We start from the raw sequence: 8,737 nt of genomic DNA on the forward strand, positions 1-8,737 counted from the left end.
CTTCAACTCCCACACTGTCTGACTGAAGCAGGGGGTTTTTATCACATGACTGAAGTCAGGTGCTCTAAATGGCTACAGGTGTTCTAGTTAATCTAAAGCAAACCTTCCTCCCTTGGCAGGGAATAAGGCCCCCTGCAAACACTCTCATGCTGCATCACAGTTTGCAAGGAGACATGTGCAAGGTTAGTTTTCCAGCCAATATTCCCTAGCAAGTATTTGAATTCAAGTTGGCCTAATCTAGAGTTGTACCTTTTAACTATTCTGAAAAATCTCTACCTTGGCTTATTTCCCAGCAAGCCTTCACAGCAAATCATTCAGAAACTCATACCGTCTAATAAAGCTGACCAAGCAGGGTTTGTTCTCCTGCGTAAACACTGCAAAGAAAAAGAAATAGTAAACTGGTAGGTGTCAGGACAGAGACAGCCTCCTAGTTTGCATAAACCAGGTATAGTGTGTAAAAAGTGACCAAGATATTTTAAATTTTCTCCATGCAGTCCTCTTTTGGTAATGATGCCTTCTTTCCCTAGCATATGTTTTACCTATTTTTGTAAAGCTGTGTATGTATTTATAGTGGTAGATAACTCTCAAACAACAATAAATTACCTGAGACTGAAGCTTCAGATTTAGCTTCTATGGGCTACACAAGTTTTGCTTCACTCCCAGTGAACTACAGAAAGAGTGGTTATGTAGCTTGGAGTAACTGCTGTTCTTGAAATGTTTTGCTCACTTCAGATGTGCATATACCTCATGCACATTTAAAATAATTAGAGATATACCTATCTCCTAGAACTGGAAGGGACCTTGAAGGGTCATTGAGTCTAGCCCCCTGCCTTCACTAGCAGGACCAAGTACTGATTTTTGCCCCAGAGCCGTAAGAGGCCCTGCTTCAAGGATTGAGCTCACAGCCCTGGGTTTAGCAGGCCAATGCTCAAATCACTGAGCTATCTCGCCCCACCCTCCCATCGAGATTGGAGTCTCTGAACATCAGTGTCTCTTGGGCCAACCCTGCTCCCTCCACCTCTCCCATAACTGCTACCTGAGGGCATGAGTGGATCAACAGTCCCTTGCGTCCCTCTGAAATTCTGACTTTCAACAAACAAACAATGAATGGGGATGGAGGGCAGGTCATGGTATCCCCACTGACGACATCTCAGAGAACCATGGTTACTCCAAAGGTAAGTAACTTTTTGTTGTTCTTCGTTAGTGTGGATCCCACTCCAGGTGACAGGAAAGCAGATGGCAGTCAGGTAGGTAGGATTGAAGGGTCTCATCGGCCACTAATTAACTACTGTGACACTGTCACCATCCTGAATCTGAGAGTTATACACTTGTTCAGTGTTCTCAGGATAAAGATCTGCTTTTTTTCTTTGGAATAAGGAAATAAATATGGGAAGTAGAAATCATTTTCTGAATTGCAGAGGTACCTGCTCTAGATCCCTTTTCAGTTTATCGTGAAAAGGGTCCCTCCAGGGGCAAATGACTAGAGTGCTCATGAGGAGACAATGTCTAATGTCTATTTTGCAGTGATTATTCTAGGCAAAGACGGCATTCAAAAATAAGGTTCAGGAATGGCTCTAGTATAACCATCACCTTGCAGTGTGGTAGTGACTGAGAAGATAGTGGCCTCTTTTCTGATAATATGGGTCTCTTTTTCTAAGGATGATCACTGTTCTTTGTTTGAGAATGGTACCAGAAGGACTTCTATCTTGAGTCCAGGCTATCAATGCTAGTGATCCCAAAGTAGCCCTAGAGCCTCTTAAGGAATGGAGGGCCTGTTCTGTGTGGCTGCCTAATAGGTCAGTGTTCTCAAAGGGTAGATCTTCTGTAGTATTTTGTACCCTGGTGGAGCTACCGCATGCCTGAAGCCCTCCTTGGTGTGATTGGTAATTCAAGATATGTAGCTGGAGTGAAGCAGTGAGTAAACTTTTGTCCCAGAGATCCAGCTTTTTAGGGTCTTTATCTGAGAGAGTAGCTTTTGCTGGACTGGGCTGTCCAACTTTCTCCTGGATTGTAGAGACCAGCAGAGATCCACAGAATGTGTGTAGATGCCCTTTTGTAGCATTTGATCTGTTTTGCACCTGCTTGCTAGTTGGAGCAAGGATAGTAAAGTTGTTAGCTGGCTCCAAACTGTCTTCATTAATAGGTATTGCTAACCTTGTAGCAGAGGGGAAAGGTGTAGATTGGGTTGTTTTGGTTTTTGGGGTGTTTAAGGAAAAGTTTTTAGAAGAAAAACATGAGGACGATATATAGGGAACTCACCCTAGTTATGAAAATGTATAGCAAAGTGTAAGGGGTAGCAGGTAGACACACTCTGGCCCTATCTCAATCTCACTACCACGGCTAGAGGGAATTAAGGGACAGTTACAGTTGCCTTTTATATCCACAGGGGGCAGGCATGGCCCAACTTCATACCTGTTCAAAGATTCCCATCTTGGCTGCATGATGCTCATGCACATCTAGACTAGGATCCATACCACTACTCAGTGAAAACCTTGCACTAGGTTTTTGTTCCATAACCCAACCCTCTGCTCTTGTGCAACTATGCAGGGGCCAGCTACAATCTAGCTCTAAAGACAGAGGTTTTCTTTTGTTGGGAGGGGAATACAGAAGAGGGGAATTAGTAGATACCAACAAGTGGTGATGTGGATTGAACTAAAAAACCTTGTACCATTTTTGAATTAGTGTCTGGCTGCTAACACAGACTCAACAGCGTGCCGCACTGCTATGGGGACAGTGTAAATACCCAGTCAAAGCTGGCTCAACTCAGCATTGAACTTTGCTTAATGCACCACTGAGCTGATGATGCAGCAGCAGGACAATATTCTAGAGCAGCAGTTGCTCTTAAAACCACCATCCGTAACCACCACAGGAGTAAGGCTAGAGGCGGCAAGTCACTATTCTCCTGTCTAGGACTGTAAAGTCCCGAATACATTCATTCAGTCTTCTAATGTGCACTATCTATAACAACCCCAAGCAATCTGATCAATAATTTCTGAGGGCTGGGCTATAAATGAAACAGAGCCAGCACCTCCAGTTGAGAAGATTGTCTGCTCCCCACTTCAATTTTTAATGCAAGATACCCAGCATCTGTATTCCTTGAGCCCCATGGCCTGCACAAGCACTCCACAGGTCATGAATTTGGCTCCTTTAATCTCTCTTGCTTTAGGGCATTTCAGCTCCTAGGCACAAAAGTTTCCAGATCCTCAAAAGACTGGACATATAACATCTGTGGTTTGTCTCCCAGCAGGACTGTTTTCAGTATCTCATAGGGGCTGCTAAAAGGTTCTTACAGCTGTGATTTCATAAAGAGCAGGGCTAGGCCTAGCTTTGTCCTGTATCCATATTTGGATAGCTCATAAAAGTCTATTCCTGGAAACCAGCAAACACTTAACCCCAAATCAATCTAATGCTTCTGAAAGGCGCTGCTGGCACTAGAAGCAGAGAAGTCGTGTTATCTCCGCAAAACACTTGTAGCACAGGTTGTACCTGCTTTGAGGGAGGTGCATGTAAAGTGAATGGTTGTCAGCCAATTTTGTATTTAAAATGGCCATCACTTGCCATCTGTTACCTTATGCATTAAACATATGAATTTCATCATGAGTCAGCAAGGAATAGTCGTGAGATGAGACAGCCGAAGTGGGGATGAGAGGAGAATGCACATGCTGTGACATGTGCTCTTCATGCTCAGATAGTATTGTCTTAGTACAAGGGACAAGAATAAGATGATCCAGTCAGGGAGACAGCACCACGCACAAATAAATCCTTGACTGGGTTGATTCCTTTAAGCACAAATGCCACTTGAAGATGAAAGACTGTATGGCTAAAGTACGTCAATATTGCTGAAATTCCTATCCAGATAGATATATCTCTGAGAATTTTTCCTTACAATTTCTGGTGAAAGGCAATGTCCCAAACAAAACCAATACTCTTTTCCATTGAAATTAATACCAGTCCAAGGAATAGGCTAGGACACGAACCTCAAATGATTTCATTAAACAGCGGTTTGTGGTTCAGTGAGAAATGTGATGTGCAAGGCCCACAGTAGTTGAGCCTATATTTTATTTCAAAATGGAGAGGCAACGCATAGCACCTGTTTGTATAAAGGCATGAATGAACACCGTCACCATGTACGACCTTGCCCCTCAAATGGACAGAAGATGTATACTCTTGCGTGTACCAATCACATTTTATTTGCTGGTTTCACCCAACTAATTATAGACAATACAATTGATACAGTATCCACAAATTAATAGATGATCAATCATCAGAATGCAGTTAAAAATACCTGAGAATTAGATGAGGTGTGTATCCGCTTGAGTAATAAAATAGGCTGGATTTTACCTGTCAAGCTATCGTGTTAGATTAAAGCATCATGGCCCTGAGGAAGATGAATTTGCTGATTAAAAGTGGCTGCCTTGCCATCAGCACAGCCACCCTCTCTTCACACTTAGCTAGCTCATACCGTTTTAAACGATTTTAACGCTGTACCATCCACACTACAAGGCCTAAGTCGATATAAGGCTCTTTAATTGGTTTCTGTACTCCTCCTCCACGAGAGAGTAGCCTAAAATCGGTATTACATATCAGATTAGGTAGTGTTGGCCGCAAATTGTACGGTATTGGCTCTGGCGGTATCCAACAGTGGCACCACTGGACCATCTGGACAGCAATCTGAATCAGTGCAGTGGCCGGTAACAGGAAAAGCCCCGCGAAAATTTTGGTTTTGTTTCCTGTTTGGCCAGCGTGAAGCCTGATCAGCATGGGTGGCGATGCAGTCATATCCAAAAGAGCTCAGCATGGACCGTACGGGGATACTGGATTGATCGCTTAATGGGGAGACAATTGTTCTATTCAGAGGCTCGTTAAGAGACGAAATTTGCAAGCGATTCTGAAAAAAAATCTCCAGTTACAAGTGCTGCGACAAGGTAGGGGGAAGCCAGAGACTCAAATGCGCTCATGCAGGAGGGAGGGGGGTATGAGGACTCGCTATCCCCACAGTCACAGCGTTCCGAAACTATTTGCTTCTTGCTGAGCTCCCAATGCTGTTAGGTTCAACACATTGTCCACGTGGTTCAGGGAATAGTCGTCCATTTACTCCTCCCCACACATGAAAGAAAAGGGAAGATGTTCTTGGACTTCTTTCAATGTCACCCTATGTCTTACGAATGTGTGGTGAGCGATGCTGCTAGGCAGTGAACCGTATCCACTCCTCTCCCTGCCGTGGCAGATTGTGCGAGTGGTTGTAACCGATCCTCGTTATCAAACCTGTTAGTGCTCTGGTGGCTTCAGGTGGGCTGGACGGGGGACGCTGGGTAAAAATAGGAATGCTCCGGTCTTCCAGTAGTGGCTAAACCCCCAGGACCGGGGGGAATTGGTTTTACCGTCTATAATCATAGCACGGGCTGAGCTCGTCAGCCCCTCCTTTCCTGTGTGCAAGAAACATTTGACTGTCTAGCGCGGCTGCTGGTTCTTCCTGCACCAGTTCAATGTCCTGTCTGGACTGTCATAGCACCAGGACGGGCTGCCTCCCCTCATTTTAAGGTCACTAACAAGTCACGTTCTTGATTCCTGCATTCTTTATATACTTCATGACACAAATTGGGGGGGCACTGCCTGGCTAGCCAGGAAGTTGGGGAGGGAGAAGAATAGGGTGGGTTGTTGCAGTGGCCCCCCCTGATGGCCTGACAGACTCATACATTTTGGCAGGGATCTGACGTGGAGCGCTTTGCTCGTCCTGTACACTGTTCTCTGTACAATGCCCAATATTCTAGGCAAGGACTGACTTATTTTTAATTTGAAACCATAAAGGAGGGATTGACTCTGGGATCATTCCGCTTTTGCGCCCCGGCCGATCTCAGCCAGGGACCCATGATAGCAGCAGACGTTTTTTTGGTACCGAAGGACAGATAACTCATCTCATTGCCAATTTACGCCGGCAGCAGGACAGTACAGATTCGACTGAACACCGTCTCTGTATCATGCGAAAAGCAAACGAAGTTGCCGCTGGCTAGCGCGTGGGTATTTGCCTCTGTCCGCGGATCCGAGTACACTTACAGGTGACTGTAAAAAGATTATAATAAAAAAAATAAAAAAGTGAACGGGCTTCCCTCATGGTTGCCCATGCTATGGCATCTGCCAGGGCAATCAGGGAAAAAGAGAGCGAAATGATTGTCTGCTGATGCTTTCCCGGAGGAAGGAATGACTGAGCAACATTTCCCAGACCACGCGCGACAATAATTTTATGCCCCATCGATGGGTCTACCAGATATCTAAGGGGCGGGGCGAGACTGTGGGAATATGGATAGACTACAGAATAGCTACCCACAGTGCAATTGCTCGGACTCGGGCTTTAGCCTCGGGACTGGACGCACACGCCGATTTAATGTGCTTAGTGGGGCCGTGTGCACTCAACTTTATACAAACTGTTTTATAAAACTGGTTTATGTAAAATTGGAATAATTCCATAGTGTAGACGTACCCTTAGTGAGAGAGCATCAGATGAGCCAACCATCAGACAATGCTAAGGGTGGTTTCTCCTGTAGATAGACTGTATACGTATTATAGAGCAGTGATTCCAAATGGGTGGGTCACAACCTCTTGGAGGGTTTTGGTGTATCAAAAAGGAGAGCACAGTTTTTTCAAAAATGGGATTTTTTCAATTATAAAAATGGAAAGTTTCCAGCACCTACTTCAATCAGATATATTTCTTGTTTTCTGGAAAACAGGCACATCGTATAATCAAACAGTGGTGGTGCAAGAGAATATATGCACTGACCCGCTAACCAAATAGAGCTAGTGACATGAACATTACAAGAGCTCTACTGAACTGGAGAACTGTAGTCTCTATCATCCCTGAAATAAGAGGACTCTGCTAGTTTCACCATCACATCCCCCACCTTACTAGCTTTGTATTAGCCATTGAAAGCACCAATTACATAGTTACTAGAGAATCATGCTGAGCAGTATGCTAGGAAAAGAGGATTGGAAGCCGTCCTGCAGGAGAACAAAGCTCCCTTCTGTTGGGATGGGCACGACTGGTTCAGGGATATGCGACTTTTCACAGCCCTATGCTAGTTTCACTGAATTTAGCTATTGTTTGATAGATATTTATAAAACTTTAGGCATCCATAATGGGGTTTTATGTGTTTGTTCGTTCAAAGGAGCCTAGAGGGGTATGAGCAGCTATCCAATGAAACCTACTGGAAACCTCTTGAGAGGAAAAGCAGAACTACACAAGCAAGCCTCTCAAAGCCTTACAGAACTATTAAAAACAAGTTGTCAACACGTCACAATATACAAAGCAAATATCCTGAAACCAAACTCTAAGTAAGTTCTCAAGCAGCATTTTTCTTACTTTGCCTATCTGTGAATTTCACTTATCACTGATGAAAACATTTTGTCAGTTTCCATGTGTGGTGAAATCAACATTTACTGATAATCTAATCCTTTCAAGTCCAATTATAACAAACCTCCCTGTTTAGGTTTCTCTACACCTAAAATGAGCGGCATTTTAAAATGTCTTAACTAAGAAGTTCTTAAAATACCACTTAGGGATAACCATAATCTGTTCATACTTAAAAAAAAAAATTAAAAAACAAAAAACAGCTATGGCTGGCTGTGTCTATATTAGGTGCTAATTAAAATATGTTTAGTTAGCACTAGAACTGGTTTGATTTCTCAATGCAAAATGTTAACTTTTCACACAATTTGTGAAAAATCCATCATTTAAACCTTTCAAAGCCTGATGATGACAGGAGGGAAAAACGGTTTTTTTCCCCTCTCCTTTTTATAAAACCAGCTCTAGTTAACACACTTTAAAGTGCCACTCTAACTCTGAGTAAAATAGGCTGAAATTAAGTCAAATATGTGGTGTTTGTTCCCTCTAGACAATTCTCAGCCTACAGAAATAGTAATCAATCTATGGCTCTGTACCAGAGAGGCTACAAATCAGCTTTTTTTAATGTTTTCACTTTTCTTCTTAAAAATAAACCTGTTTACCATGAAATCCGAATTTGATACAAAATATTTTAAGGCCTAAACTACTTATAATCTTTTAAAATATTTAATTTAAATCTGCTGGGTCCATAAGCCTCTATCAAAAACCAAGTCAAAGGCTACTTTTCTCTATAAAGAAAGGATTAGGAGGAAAACATTTAATTTTTGAGGTCTAGGTTTATAAACATGGCACAACATGTCATTTACTCTATTAAGGGCTTGACTCTGTGGGGCCATGCTACTGCATGTGCGACCCAGCCTCCGATTACAGGAGATACCACCATGTACCTCATCAGGATCATCTACTGAGCCCACCTGCACTGTCTCATACTCTTAGTTTATAGCTTCTCCCTACCTGAACTCTGATTGGCTCAGTTCTCAAAATTTGACTCCGCCCACTGTGGAAAGTTACTCTCCATCTTATGGAAAAACACTGACTCACCCAGTTACTACCAGCTTTATTCCAGGATGGTTCTGAGCCCTTCAAGTAAATGGCCTTGCTCCAATTCCTTTCATCTGTACATAGAGATACAAACAAAACAGAAATCCATTAGTTTCCTCTCCTCGCTCTCTAAATGAATGAAGTACTGCCCTGCAAAAGGCATGTGAGTTACAGGAGCAGGAGTCTTGGATTGTTGTTTGTTATTTTGTTTTTCTGGGGGCAGGAGAGTTACACACCCAGAGAGAAGGAGCAGAGAGTGTGCAACCAGAAAGAGGCAATACTGGTGTCAAAGCAGGACAC

Source organism: Chelonoidis abingdonii, chromosome 2, assembly GCF_003597395.2.
Source record: "Chelonoidis abingdonii isolate Lonesome George chromosome 2, CheloAbing_2.0, whole genome shotgun sequence".
Classification (NCBI taxonomy): Eukaryota; Metazoa; Chordata; order Testudines; family Testudinidae; genus Chelonoidis; species Chelonoidis abingdonii.